Source organism: Salmo salar, chromosome ssa24, assembly GCF_905237065.1.
Source record: "Salmo salar chromosome ssa24, Ssal_v3.1, whole genome shotgun sequence".
Classification (NCBI taxonomy): domain Eukaryota; kingdom Metazoa; phylum Chordata; class Actinopteri; order Salmoniformes; family Salmonidae; genus Salmo; species Salmo salar.
Genome location: NC_059465.1, coordinates 28991217 through 29005661, shown reverse-complemented (window position 1 = coordinate 29005661; position 14445 = coordinate 28991217).

Here is a 14445-nt window from a genome sequence, read left to right as displayed (position 1 = left end):
ACCTGTACACAGCCCATCTGTAAATAGCCCACCCAACTTCCTCATCCCCATATTGTTATTTATTTTTTGCTCCTTTGCACCTCTGTATCTCTACTTGCCCATCATCTTCTGCACATCTATCACTCCACTGTTAATGCTAAATTGTAATTATTTCGCCACTATGGCCTATTTATTGCCTTTCCTCCCTAATCTTACTTAATTTGCGCACACTGTATATGTGTGTGTAGAGTCAGTATAAATGTGTGTGCGTGTTATGTGTATGTGAGCAAATGAATTGTGTGTGTGAGTGAGTGTGTGGAGTGCGCATAGAGTGTGTGTGTGTGTGTGTGTGTGTGTGTGTGTGTGTGTGTGTGTGTGTGTGTGTGTGTGTGTGTGTGTGTGTGTGTGTGTGTGTGTGTGTTGGAGTGTGAGTGCGTGAGTGAGTGTGTAGAGTGCGCATAGAATGAGTGTGCATAGAGACTGCAAAAATCGAAATACAATAGAAGGGTCCGTGTAGCCATTTTATTAACTATTTTGCAGTATTATGGCTTGGGGATAGAAGCTGTTCAGGAGCCTGTTGGTTTCAGATGTGTTTCTCCGGTACCACTTGAAAGTAATTTTAAAAGTCTCCTTGTATTAATTACATAATAACCAAAGCTTCAATAAAAGGTAAGTGAAGCAGTTGTTTTACTGGCAAAAGTATTGTTGTGATCACACCGAATGTGTATTGGTTTTGATGGCTGACATGTGAGCAGGGAAAATGTATAATTTAGAGTTGTTAATTCCACTTTTAAAGTTGGTAATTTTGTTTGTGTATTGAAAAAAGATCAGTTGAAGATCTCTGTTTTGAAGCGCTTTTGAGGTGTAGGTGTGAGGGAGACTGAGGAGAGGCAGGCATCTGGTTATTTCTGGCCCTGCTGACAGCTGTTGATTTATGACCGTGTGTTGGAGGGGAGAGAGGCTGAGAAAGGTCTCAACTGGTGACTTGGCTGGCTGAGGGCCTGTTTGAAATAGAAAAAAACAGTTTATGAATAAGGAAAATATGAAAAATACGAATACATTGACGCCTGGGGGGCCACTAGAGGGTGCTGAAGCAGGATCAGGGTAAACGCCTTCATTTTGGCTTCAGTGTGCTATTGAGTCTTCACATAGGAATGAATGGTGTCACGTGATCGATGGCTTTGTCCATTCATATTTACAGTCATTTTGCGGCAGTGTTCCGTTCCCTTCTCAAAGAGTTCCCAAAGATGAAATTGTTAAAATATATATATATATACAGTGCCTTCAGAAAATATTCAGACCCCTTGACTTTTTTCCACATTTTGTTACGTTACAGTCTTATTCTAAAATGTATTAAATACTTTTTTCCCTCATCAATCTACACACAATACCCATAATGACAAACCAAATGTATATATAAAAAAACTGAAATATCACATTTACATAAGTATTCAGACCCTTTACTCAGTACTTTGTTGAAGCACCTTTGGCAGAGCTTACAGCCTCGATTCTTCTTCAGTATGACATTACAAGCTTGGCACACATGTATTTGCATAGTTTCTCCCATTATTCTCTGCAGATCTTCAAGCTCTGTTGGGTTGAATGGGAAGCTTCACTGCACAGCTATTTTCAGGTCTCTTCAGAGATGTTCGATCGGTTCATGTCCGAGCTCTGGCTGGGCCACTCAAGGACATTCAAAGGCTTGTCCCGAAGCCACTCCTGCGTTTTCTTGACTGCGTGGTTGTTGTCTTGTTGGAAGGTGAACCTTTGCCCCAGTCTGAGGTCCTGAGCGCTCTGGAGCAGGTTTTCATCAAGGATCTCTCTGTACATTGCTCCGTTCATCTTACCCTCAATCCTGACTAGTATCCCAATCCCTGCCGCTGAAAAACATCCCCACAGCATGATGCTGCCACTACCATGCTTCACCGTAGGGATGGTGCCAGGTTTCCTTCAGACAGGATTCTTGGCATTCAGGCCAAAGAGAATCTTGTTTCTCATGGTCTGAGAGTCTTTTCGGTGCTATTTGACAAACTCCAAGTGGTCTGAAATGTGCCTTTTAGTAAAGAGTGGCTTCTGTGTGGCCGACTCTTCGATAAAGGCCTGATTGGTGGAGTGCTGCAGAGATGGTTGTCCTTCTGGAAGGTTCTCCCATATCCACAGAGGAACTTCGGAGCTCTGTCAGAGGGACCATCGGGTTCTTGGTCACCTCCCTAACCTAGGCCATTCTCCCCCGATTGCTCAGTTTGGCCAGACGGCCAGCTCTAGGAAGAGTCTTGGTGGTTCCAAACTTCTTCCATTTAAGAATGATGGAGGACACTGTGTTGTTGGGGACCTTCAATGCTGCAGACATGTTTTGGTACCCTTCCCCAGATCTGTGCCTTGACACAATCCTGTTTTAGAGCTCTTCGTACAATTCCTTCGACCTCATGGCTTGGTTTTTGCTCTGACATGCACTGTCAACTGTGGGACCTTATAATGACTGGTGTGTGCCTTTCCAAATCATGTCCAATCAACTGAATTCAGCACAGGTGGACTCTAATCAAGTTGTAGAAAACATCTCAAGGATGAGCAATGAAGGATTCACCTGAGCTCAATTTCAAGTCTCATAGCAAACTGTCTGAATAGTTATGTAAATAAGGTATTTCTGTTTTTCCTTTGTCATTATTGGGTATTGTGTGTAGATTGATGAGGAAAATAATGCAATCAATTTTCAAATAAGGCTGTAATGTAACAACATGTGGAAAAGTGAAGGTGTCTGAATAATTACTGAATGCACTGAACGTCCATATTATTTCCCTATTTCGAAATCTGAAACTGAATCTGAATCCTTTTCAAACAATGACTTTTCTTCCTCTATTTGAATGTAAACTGAGTAGTGTAGTTATGTGCTGGGTGTTATCATAGCTTGTTAGCACTGTATAATACTCCTGGCTTTATATATCTAACTAACATGGAAATAAACATTTATTAGCTTTAGCTGGAGCAGACTGCGCATTGCAAATGCAGAATTACAGATTTGATGTAAACAGTAAGCCTATGTGGAGTCTCAGTGAGGAGGAAGGAGGAGAGAGCTAGGATGGTGCCTCTCACTCGAAAACAGATCATGATTATCATGTTGGCAGGATCTGAAAGATTAGAAACATCAATAGTTGATGACTCTCTACAGAGTTGCACTCAATTCCCACATCTATAAATTACTAAATAAGGACATTTACATCACAGCGCCACAGCAAACTTTTGTCTCTTCTTCCTTTTCTTTCTGTTCTGTTTCGTAAAAAAATATCTGACCCTTATGAGAGAACACAATGCGCTGAGTAAGAAAAAAAATTATCGAAAAAGAATGAGGGATAGAGGAAGAGAAAGAAGTTGTTGTAATGTACCTCTTTTTGTTGTTTTGAGTCAGCGAGTGAGAGAGAGAAAGATGTGGTAAAGACGTGAGCACCTAAAAAGAAAGACATCATTAATAAATGCGGCCCGCTGATACACATGAATAATGTAACTTTTATATTGAAGAAAATTACAAACACAACCCATTGGGAGAGAATGGAAGGAATCATTACCCGCAAACTAGAACCTTTGTAAAATGCAGCAAACTTTTAATAATTAATCTGCATAAACAAATAACAGATGAATAAAGAACATTAAAAAAGCCACCCAAGCCACAGGAGTTGCGCAAACTTCTAGTGCAACTTTTAGCATCTGGAGAGAGGGAGGAATAAAGGAATAAAACAAGTTTTCACAGAGCAGTATTCAAATGAAGACAGTTTGCTAAGTTTGCTCATCATTTTTTCACTTGTGCAGTTTGCTGCCGATGAGTTTCCGAACTTTTAGATTTTATCCTCTACTTTTAGAGACGAGGTTTTCAGGAAAAAATAGGCCTCAAAGGTTCTAACGACAACAAAACCCATTGCAACTTTGTGATATATAAACCTTGAACCAGAAGTAACAATGTGTGATTTGGTTTTATTATGCATGGCAATGTGTGATCTATAATCTAGCGCTGGACAGCGACAATTGGCCTTTTAAGGGCAATTTTCCAGACGTTTGCGAATATCACATTCACGGATAATGCTACACGTGTCGGTTCAAGCGTCAATTACCTTTTAAAAGTCAAATACAATGTGCTTCTCTATAAAACGTATTATATTTAATCCTGGCTACATTTCTCTAGACCCGTTCCTCAGCTTCATGCCTAACAGAGTGATGTACCTGTCTAACAGGGGCTAAAACACACATTAAGGATTGTGGCTATATGCCTGTCAAGAGACAGAAGACGGACCCAGAATTATTGCAGAATGGAGTAGAGAGTGTAATGTTTTTGTGCGCATGTGTGGACGTGACCTTCTCACAGTAACACCCTGGAAATCAAGGTCATATGTTGCTGTTAACAAGGACACACACGATTTACGATTTCGGTTTAACACATATATGCATGTACACACCAGTGGAGGCTGCTGAGGGGAGGTCAGCATGGAGTTTAATGGCTGGAATGTAGTGAATGGAATGGTATCAAACACATGAAACACATGAAAACCATGTTTGACACCATTCCAATCACTCCATTCCGGCCATTATTATGAGCTGTCCTCCCCCCAGCAGCCTCCAGTGGCACACACACACACACACACACACACACACACACACACACACACACACACACACACACACACACACACACACACACACACACACACACACACACACACACACACACACACACACACACACCATTATCAAAAAGACAAACAGACTCACACCCAGTCAGAAAAATAGAGATACTGTACATTCTAGTTTACAGCATGGTTTTCCTCTCTCACATCCTGACTCTCATCCTTTGGTCAGCTCGACTGTTCTCTCTCTCTCTCTCTCTCTCTCTCTCTCTCTCTCTCTCTTTTTTTCTTTTCCTGTTCAAAGCTCAAACCAGTCAAAACACTAACACAAAGTTAGTCTGAAAACTGGGACAGTTATGGTCTTCATGTGTCATTGGGAACTTCCATCTAAACTGTACATTTGTCTGTTTATTAATTCTGCAACAATTGTACATATATCACCTTGTGCTTTAGAGAGTTAACAACACAATGACACACACACATGCACGCACGCACGCACACACACACGCCACAGACAGCGTTTAATGTGGGCTATATTGGGATTATTTTAACTCACAGCTGGAGGCCATTCTATTAAAATGAAACGGTTCATGCTTATCTACGTCTATACCGGGTCCCATCGCTCTTCCCCTCTCTGTCTTTGTTATAACTCTCTCTTCCTCAATCTTTATCTCACTTTGCCTCTTTTTGACTCTGTAGTCGACTCTGGTCACTGTTTCTGTCATTATCACGCTGACACTGTTTCCCTTTCACTGTCTTCTTCTCTGTCTTCTTCTCTGTCTTCTCTGTTTCTCTCTCTGTTTCTCTCTCTGTTTCTCTCTCTGTTTCTCTCTCTCTCTCTCTCTCTCTTCTCTCTCTCGTTCACTCTCTGTATCTCTCTCTCTGTCTCTCTCTTTATCTCTCTCTTTCTCTCTATCGCTCTGTATCTTTTTCTGTATCTCTCTCTCTGTATCTTTCTCTGTATCTCTCTCTCTGTATCTCTCTCTCTCTGTATCTCTCTCTTTCTCTTTCTCTCTCTCTTTGTATCTCACTCTATCTCTCTGTCTATCTCTCTCTGTATCTCTCTCTGTATCTCTCTCTCTCGCTCTGTATCTCCCTCTTTCAATTCAATTCAATTCAAGGGGCTTTATTGGCATGGGAAACGTGTTAACATTGCCAAAGCAAGTGAGGTAGATAATATATAAAAGTGAAATAAACAATAAAAAATGAACAGTAAACATTACACATACAGAAGTTTCAAAAGAATAAAGACATTACAAATGTCATATTATGTATATATACAGTGTTGTAACAATGTACAAATGGTTAAAGTACACAAGGGAAAATAAATAAGCATAAATATGGGTTGTATTTACAATGGTGTTTGTTCTTCAGTGGTTGCCCTTTTCTTGTGGCAACAGGTTACAAATCTTGCTGCTATGATGGCACACTGTGGTATTTCACCAAGTAGATATGGGAGTTTATCAAAATTTGGTTTGTTTTTGAATTCTTTGTGGATCTGTGTAATCTGAGGGAAATATGTGTCTCTAATATGGTCATACATTGGGCAGGATGTTAGGAAGTGCAGCTCAGTTTCCACCTAATTTTGTGGGCAGTGTGCACATAGCCTGTCTTGAGAGCCATGTCTGCCTACGGCGGCCTTTCTCAATAGCAAGGCTATGCTCACTGAGTCTGTACATAGTCAAAGCTTTCCTTAAGTTTGGGTCAGTCACAGTGGTCAGGTATTCTGCAACTGTGTACTCTCTGTTTAGGGCCAAATAGCATTCTTGTTTGCTCTGTTTTTTTGTTAATTCTTTCCAATGTGTCAAGTAATTATCTTTTTGTTTTCTCATGATTTGGTTGGGTCTAATTGTGCTGCTGTCCTGGGGCTCTGTGTGGTGTATTTGTGTTTGTGAACAGAGCCCCAGGACCAGCTTGCTTAGGGGACTCTTCTCCAGGTTCATCTCTCTGTAGGTGATGGCTTTGTTATGGAAGGTTTGGGAATCGCTTCCTTTTAGGTGGTTGTAGAATTTAACGTCTCTTTTCTGGATTTTGATAATTAGTGGGTATCGGTCTAATTCTGCTCTGCATGCATTACTTTGTGTTCTACGTTGTACACTGAGGATATTTTTGCAGAATTCTGCATGCAGAGTCTCAATTTGGTGTTTGTGCCATTTTGTGAATTCTTGGTTGGTGAGCGGACCCCAGACCTCACAACCATAAAGGGCAATGGGTTCTATGACTGATTCAAGTATTTTTAGCCAGATCCTAATTGGTATGTTGAATTTTATGTTCCTTTTGATGGCATAGAATGCCCTTCGTGCCTTGTCTCTCAGATTGTTCACAGCTTTGTGGAAGTTACCTGTGGCGCTGATGTTTAGGCCGAGGTATGTATAGTTTTTTGTGTGCTCTAGGTCAACGGTGTCTAGATGAAATTTGTATTTGTGGTCCTGGTGACTGGACCTTTTTTGGAACACCATTATTTTGGTCTTACTGAGATTTACTGTCAGGGCCCGGGTCTGGCAGAATCTGTGCTGAATATCTAGGTGCTGCTGTAGGCCCTCCTTGGTTGGTGACAGAAGCACCAGATCATCAGCAAACAGTAGACATTTGACTTCAGATTCTAGTAGGGTGAGGCTGCTGCAGACTTTTCTAGTGCCCGTGCCAATTCGTTGATATATATGTTGAAGAGGGTGGGGCTTAAGCTGCATCCCTGTCTCACCCCACGGGCCTGTGGGAAGAAATGTGTGTGTTTATTGCCTATTTTAACCGCACACTTGTTGTTTGTGTACATGGATTTTATAATGTCGTATGTTTTACCCCCAACACCACTTTCCATCAATTTGTATAGCAGACCCTCATGCCAAATTGAGTCGAAGGCTTTTTTGAAATCAACAAAGCATGAGAAGACTTTGCCTTTGTTTTGGTTTGTTTGTTTGTCAATTAAGGTGTGCAGAGTGAATACATGGTCTGTTGTACGGTAATTTGGTAAAAAGCCAATTTGACATTTGCTCAGTGCATTGTTTTCACTGAGGAAATGTAGGAGTCTGCTGTTAATGATAATGCAGAGGATTTTCCCAAGGTTGGTGTTGACGCATATCCCACGGTAGTTATTGGGGTCAAATTTGTCTCCACTTTTGTGGATTGGGGTGATCAGTCCTTGGTTCCAAATATTGGGGAAGATGCCAGAGCTAAGGATGATGCTAAAGACTTTTAGTATAGCCAATGGAATTTGTTGTCTGTATATTTGATCATTTCATTAAGGATACCATCAACACCATAGACCTTTTTGGGTTGGAGGGTTTTTATTTTGTCCTGTAGCTCATTCAAGGTAATTGGAGAATCCAGTGGGTTCTGGTAGTCTTTAATAGTTGATTCTAAAATGTGTATTTGATCATGTATATGTTTTTGGTCTTTGTTCTTTGTTATAGAGCCAAGAAGATTGGAGAAGTGGTTTACCCATACATCTCCATTTTGGATAGATAATTATTTGTGTTGTTGTTTGTTTAGTGTTTTCCAATTTTCCCAGAAGTGGTTAGAGTCTATGGATTCTTCAATTATATTGAGCTGATTTCTGACGTGCTGTTCCTTCTTTTTCCGTAGTGTATTTCTGTATTGTTTTAGTGATTCACCATAGTGAAGGTGTAGACTCAGGTTTTTCTCTTTCTCTCTCTCTGTATCTCACTCTGCACTCTGTCCCTCCTCTCTGTCTTTGTATCTGTCTCTCTCGCTGTATCTTTCTCTGTATCTCTCTCTCTGTGTATTTCTCTCTCTCTGTATGTCTCTCTCTCTGTATTTCTCTCTCTCTGTATTTCTCTCTGTATCTTTCTCTATCTGTATCTCTCTCTTTAACTATCTCTCTGTATCTCTGTCTCTGTCTCTCTGCCTCTGTCTCTCTCCCTCTCTCTGTAGTTGTCTCTCTCTCTCTCTCTCTCTCTCTCTCTCTGTATATATATCTCTCTCTCTCTCTGTATCTCTCTCTCTCTGTATCTCGCTCTCTCTGTATTTCTCTCTCTCTGTATCGCTCTCTCCCACCTCTTTTCAGTGTGGTGCAGCTAGAGACTTGAGCGAGCTGCAACAATCACGCAAACTGGACAGTTTTATCTCAATCTCTACATTCAAAGACTCAATCACGGAACTCTTTCTGACAGTTGTGGCTGCTTTGTGTGATGTATTGTTCTCTCTACCTTCTTGACCTTTGTGCTGTTGTCTGTGCCCAATAATGTATGTACCATGTTTTGTGCTGCTACCTTTCTGTGTTGCTACCATGTTGTTGTCATGTTGTGTTGCTACCATGCTGTGTTGTCATGTGTTGCTGCCTTGCTATGTTGTTGTCTTAGGTATCTCTTTATGTAGTGTTGTGTTGTCTTTCTTGTTGTGATGTGTGTTTTGTCCTACACTTATAGTGTACAGTCATGGCCAAAAGTTTTGAGAATGACACAAATATTATTTTCCACAAAGTTTGCTGCTTCAGTGTCTTTAGATATTTTTGTCAGATGTTACTATGGAGTACTGAAGTATAATTGCAATCATTTCATAAGTGTCAAAGGCTTTTATTGACAATTACATGAAGTTGATGCAAAGAGTCAATATTTGCAGTATTGACCCTTCTTTTTCAAGACCTCTGCAATCCGCCCTGGCATGCTGTCAATTAACTTCTGGGCCACATCCTGACTGATGGCAGCCCATTGTATAATCAATGCTTGGAGTTTGTCAGAATTTGTGGGTTTTTGTTTGTCCACCCGCCTCTTGAGGATTGACCACAAGTTCTAAATGGGATTAAGGTCTGGGGAGTTTCCTGGCCATGGACCCAAAATATTGATGTTTTGTTCCCCGAGCCACTTAGTTATCACTTTTGCCTTATGGCAAGGTGCTCCATCATGCTGTAAAATGCATTGTTTGTCACCAAACTGTTCCTGGATGGTTGGGAGAAGTTGCTCTCAGAGAATGTGTTGGTACCATTCTTTATTCATGACTCTGTTCTTAGGCAAAATTGTGAGTGAGCCCACTCCCTTGGCTGAGAAGCAACCCCACACATGAATGGTGTCAGGATGCTTTACTGTTGGCATGACACAGGACTGATGTTAGCACTCACCTTGTCTTCTCCAGACAAGCTTTTTCCAGATGCCCCAAACAATCGGAAAGGGGATTCATCAGAGAAAATGACTTTACCCCAGTCCTCAGCAGTCCAATCCCTGTACCTTTTGCAGAATATCAGTCTGTCCCTGATGCTTTTCCTGGAGAGAAGTGGCTTCTTTGCTGCCCTTCTTGACACCAGGCCATCCTCCAAAAGTCTTTGCCTCACTGTGCGTGCAGATGCACTCACACCTGCCTGCTGCCATTCCTGAGCAAGCTCTGTACTGGTGGTGCCCCAATCCCGCAGCTGAATCAACTTTAGGAGACGGTCCTGGCGCTTGCTGGAAATTCTTGGGCGCCCTGAAGCCTTCTTCACAACAATTGAACCGCTCTCCTTGAAGTTCTTGATGATCCGATAAATGGTTGATTTAGGTGCAATCTTACTGGCAGCAATATCCTTGCCTGCGAAGCCCTTTTTGTGCAAAGCAATGATGATGGCATGTGTTTCCTTGCAGGTAACCATGGTTGACAGAGGAAGAACAATGATTCCAAGCACCACCCTCCTTTTGAAGCTTCCAGTCTGTTATTCGAACTCAATCAGCATGACAGAGTGATCTCCAGCCTTGTCCTCGTCAACACTCACACCTGTGTTAACGAGGGAATCACTGACATGATGTCAGCTGGTCCTTTTGTGGCAGGGCTGAAATGCAGTGGAAATGTTCTTTTTTGATTCAGTTCATTTGCATGGCAAAGAGGGACCTTGCAATTAATTGCAATTCATCTGATCACTCTTCATAACATTCTGGAGTATTTACAAATTGCCATCATACAAACTGAGGCAGCAGACTTTGTGAAAATTAATATTTGTGTCATTCTCAAAACTTTTGGCCACGACTGTATATATATATTGTTTTTAATCACAGGCAACTGTCCCCGCAGGCCTTTTGCCTTTTGGTAGGGTGTCATTTAAATAAGAATTAGTTCTTAACTGACTTGCCTAGTTAAATAAAGGTTAAATAAAATAAAATAAAACATCTCTCTCTCTCTCTCTCTGTGTATCTCTCTCTGTATCTCTCCCTCTGAATCTCTCTCTCTGTATCTCTCTCTCTCTCTCTGTTTCTCTGTCTGTATCTCCCTCTCTCTATGTCTTCTCTCTCTCTCTCTCTCTCTCTCTCTCTCTCTCTCTCTCTCTCTGTATCTATCTCTGTATCTTTCTCTCTATCTCTCTCTGTATCTCTCTCTATGTATGTCTCTCTCTGTATCTCTCTCTGTATCTCTTTCTCTCTGTATCTCTCTCTCTGTATATCTCTCTGTCTTTCTCTCTTTCTCTCTCTCTGTATCTCTCTCAATATTTATCTCTCTCTGTATCCTTCTCTAGTTCTTTCTATCTCTCTCTGTTTATATCTCTCTGTATCTCTTTCTCTCTCTCTCTCTCTCTCTCTCTCTATAGGTCTAAGACAGAGTGCATGTGCGCTGTGTCATTAGAATGGCTGGTAATTGTTTCATTACGGTAACATTTACCAATTACCCATAATTACCTGATATGGTATGCTCCCTGACTGGGAAAAACCATTAACCTCTGCCAGAACTCCGGCGGGCTACCTCTCCATTCTCCATCCTCTGAATATCAGAATGTTCAACCTGTCTGGGAGCGGGTCGGCACTCCGATAGCATGAAAGAACACAAGCGGGAGTCTCCGGTGGGATTTCCGTGGAGACCCGGGATCATTTGGCTCCTAATTGCTGTGTGCCACAGAGGCCTCGTGAGCCAATCACACAGGCAATCTCCAAAGACACCCGCCCGGTAATATGTTAACAATACTCCCATTTCTCTCTCTCTCTCTCTCTCTCTCTCTCTCTCTCTCTCTGTATATCTCTCTCTGTATCTCTCTCTCCAGTGTTCGCTTGCTGTCCCAGCAGTGTGTAATGACCTTGCTTGGGGTAGAGGTGTTGATGACAGACAGTCAGAGGCACTGACAGGATAGGGCCACTCCTCAGTAGAATAGGAGATATTTGTGTTAGTTATTATGTGTATCTATTTGTCCATCTAACTCTGTACTTGTCTGTGTGCTTAGGTGTGTTTTAGAGACACACCTCATGGCGCGTGAGAGCAGAGCAGCTGTGGTCAGACAGTGAACACACAGGAATTTGGCAGCCTGTTCTGTTTGTGTGTATCTCAGTATCTCCAGCTTCAAAAGGCAGTACCTTTCACTCCACAAAGTCATCTCTCTGTGTGAGAATACCAAATGTAATACCTTGAGACTTGACTTGGACTTGCTGACTCAAGACTCGGGACTCGACTGTCTTGAGACTTTGACTTGAACGTGTCTGGCCAGGTTTTGTAACATTTTGTCACTCATTTTGTGGCACAGAGTCTCTGTGGATTACTCTACACGCAGCCAGAGACAGTAGCCGCAGCAAAAAAAACATGCAACAGATTGGCTAATGAAACAAACGCACACTCGGACCTCTGATTGGATTAGCAAACTGTCAATAAACACAAGCCGGGTGAGCTAGCGAACAGATTGATTTGCTGTACAGCTATAGGATCGGGTGCAGCGCAAATGTCAAGTTGTAGGGAGAGAGGATTGGCAAAAATAAATATGCAGCCTCAAAAATTGTTTGGTGATCAATATAAACTGTTTACTTTGCAAGCTCACCGGTGATGGGGCATCAAGCTATAATTACTAGTATAGTCCTACTGGACTTTTGGTATGTCAAAATTGCTTGAAATGTATAATTTACTTAAGAAGCTTGCATTTGGAATTTGTTGTTAAAATGAATTATTACACAATAAAAATAGGTTGTAGACAAAGGTCTGTCTGGTATCCTCAATAAATAAACAAAGATTTGTAGTTGAACAAGTCATTGCAGGTATAGATTTTTATTTTACTTGACTTGAAAAAACTTGTGACTCGACTTGACTTGCTCTTAGAATGCATGACTTGGACTTGACTCGAGACTCAACCCGTTCTACTTGGGACTCGACTTGAGACTTGCTTGTGATTCGAATAATAGTTACCACCTCTGGAGAACACACACCTCTCTCTTAAAACATGCTACTCTCAGGATGAAGTGATATGTTGTTGTGTAATGCTGGCAGTGAGTAGCTCCCCACTGGGAGGGAGGGAAAGTAAGGAAAGAAGACTTGATTTGTTTTAATTCCAGATAATCTGCTGGTGTTGTACCTCAAGCAATAGTTTTTAAATACACACCCCCACGCAGACTTCGAGAGACATGTAAACACACAGACACACACATGCATACACACACACACACACACACACACACACACACACACACACACACACGCACGCACACACACACACACAGACACACACACACACACACACACACACACACACACACACACACACACACACACACACACACACACACACACACACACACACACACACACACACACACACACTGATCTCTCAGTCACAAACAGATACAGATGATCCTTTTCATGATAGCTATTTTGATTATAGCTCCATCTTGATAGCTTTTGAAATTACCACTTTTAATCTGTTGTCACCTTGGGAGAAAAGAACGTTGCATTCAATCATAGTCTAATTGGATCTCAGAAAGATTAAATTAGATATTCATCTTATTAGGTGACAATAATGGCTGAATACAGTAAAACACACACACACGCACACACATACTCGTCCCAACACATGCACACACGCATGCACATACATGTCTCAACACTCACACGCATGCAGAACAATGTATCATGTCGACAAAATTAAGTCAGAGGGCTCGTTGTCTATAATATTTCATCACTTTACCATGTAGTGCTGAAAAAAGGCGCACAAAGAAAGATAAAGAATATAACTACAGAAAGTTTAGATGGGGCTAAACCATATGCCTTGGAGAGACATTATATAACTTGTTAAAATAGCATAGAATGTTTTTTTTTCTCAGATCAAATACCCAGTCACTAATGACACCATGTCACTGTGGACATGTCCTAAGCTCTCCCTTTTGACCTCTGAGATGGAACATGTCAGCCTCCATTGTTAGAACTCACGGAGGGGTCAGGGGTCACCCCATTGCTTCATGTCAGATGGCTTCACTTTTCCACAACGTTCGTCCCTCCACCGATCTATCTTGTAGGATGTGGAACTAATATACACATTTTAATATTGAGCATCCACCATTCAAAAAATGAAAATGTAGTTCCAAATTTCACAATATCAATGCACTCTCGTATGACTCATCATGAAATATGCAGAATAACTAGCTAGCTAAATTAATACAAACGTTGTGACAGTGATTTAACAGTTTGCAATTGTGAGAAAATAAAAACAAACTGGTGGCTATCTCTTGCACAAATTCTGTGCGTGGACATTGGTCTCCAGTGCAGTGACTTTATCAGCTGTGTAGCTAACTAGCTAGCTTATAGGCATAGTTATCTAGCTAGTTAGTTAGCTCTTCCTTCACTGACAAAAAAGCTTGCTTAGCCTGTTTAAATTACCCTGAAGTTGTAGACATGCAGCCCCACAATTAAGAGGAACCGACAGTTATCCGAAATCAGTCCGTAGATCAATATGTTTCTCAGTGATGGGCACAGTCAGCAGCTGACTTGTGGCAGAACAGATGCTTAATGAAAACTCATAATAATATAAGTATTAGCACTGATTTCAGTGACTGGCTCAGCTAACGTTAGCTTTAATGTTGGACAAATGTATGCTATCTTTTGTGCCAATGTCAAACTTCAGAAATCCTGCTCATTGAAGCACAATCCTTCTTAGCTTAGATCAATTTAGACACTTTTAGCCATTCAGCAGATT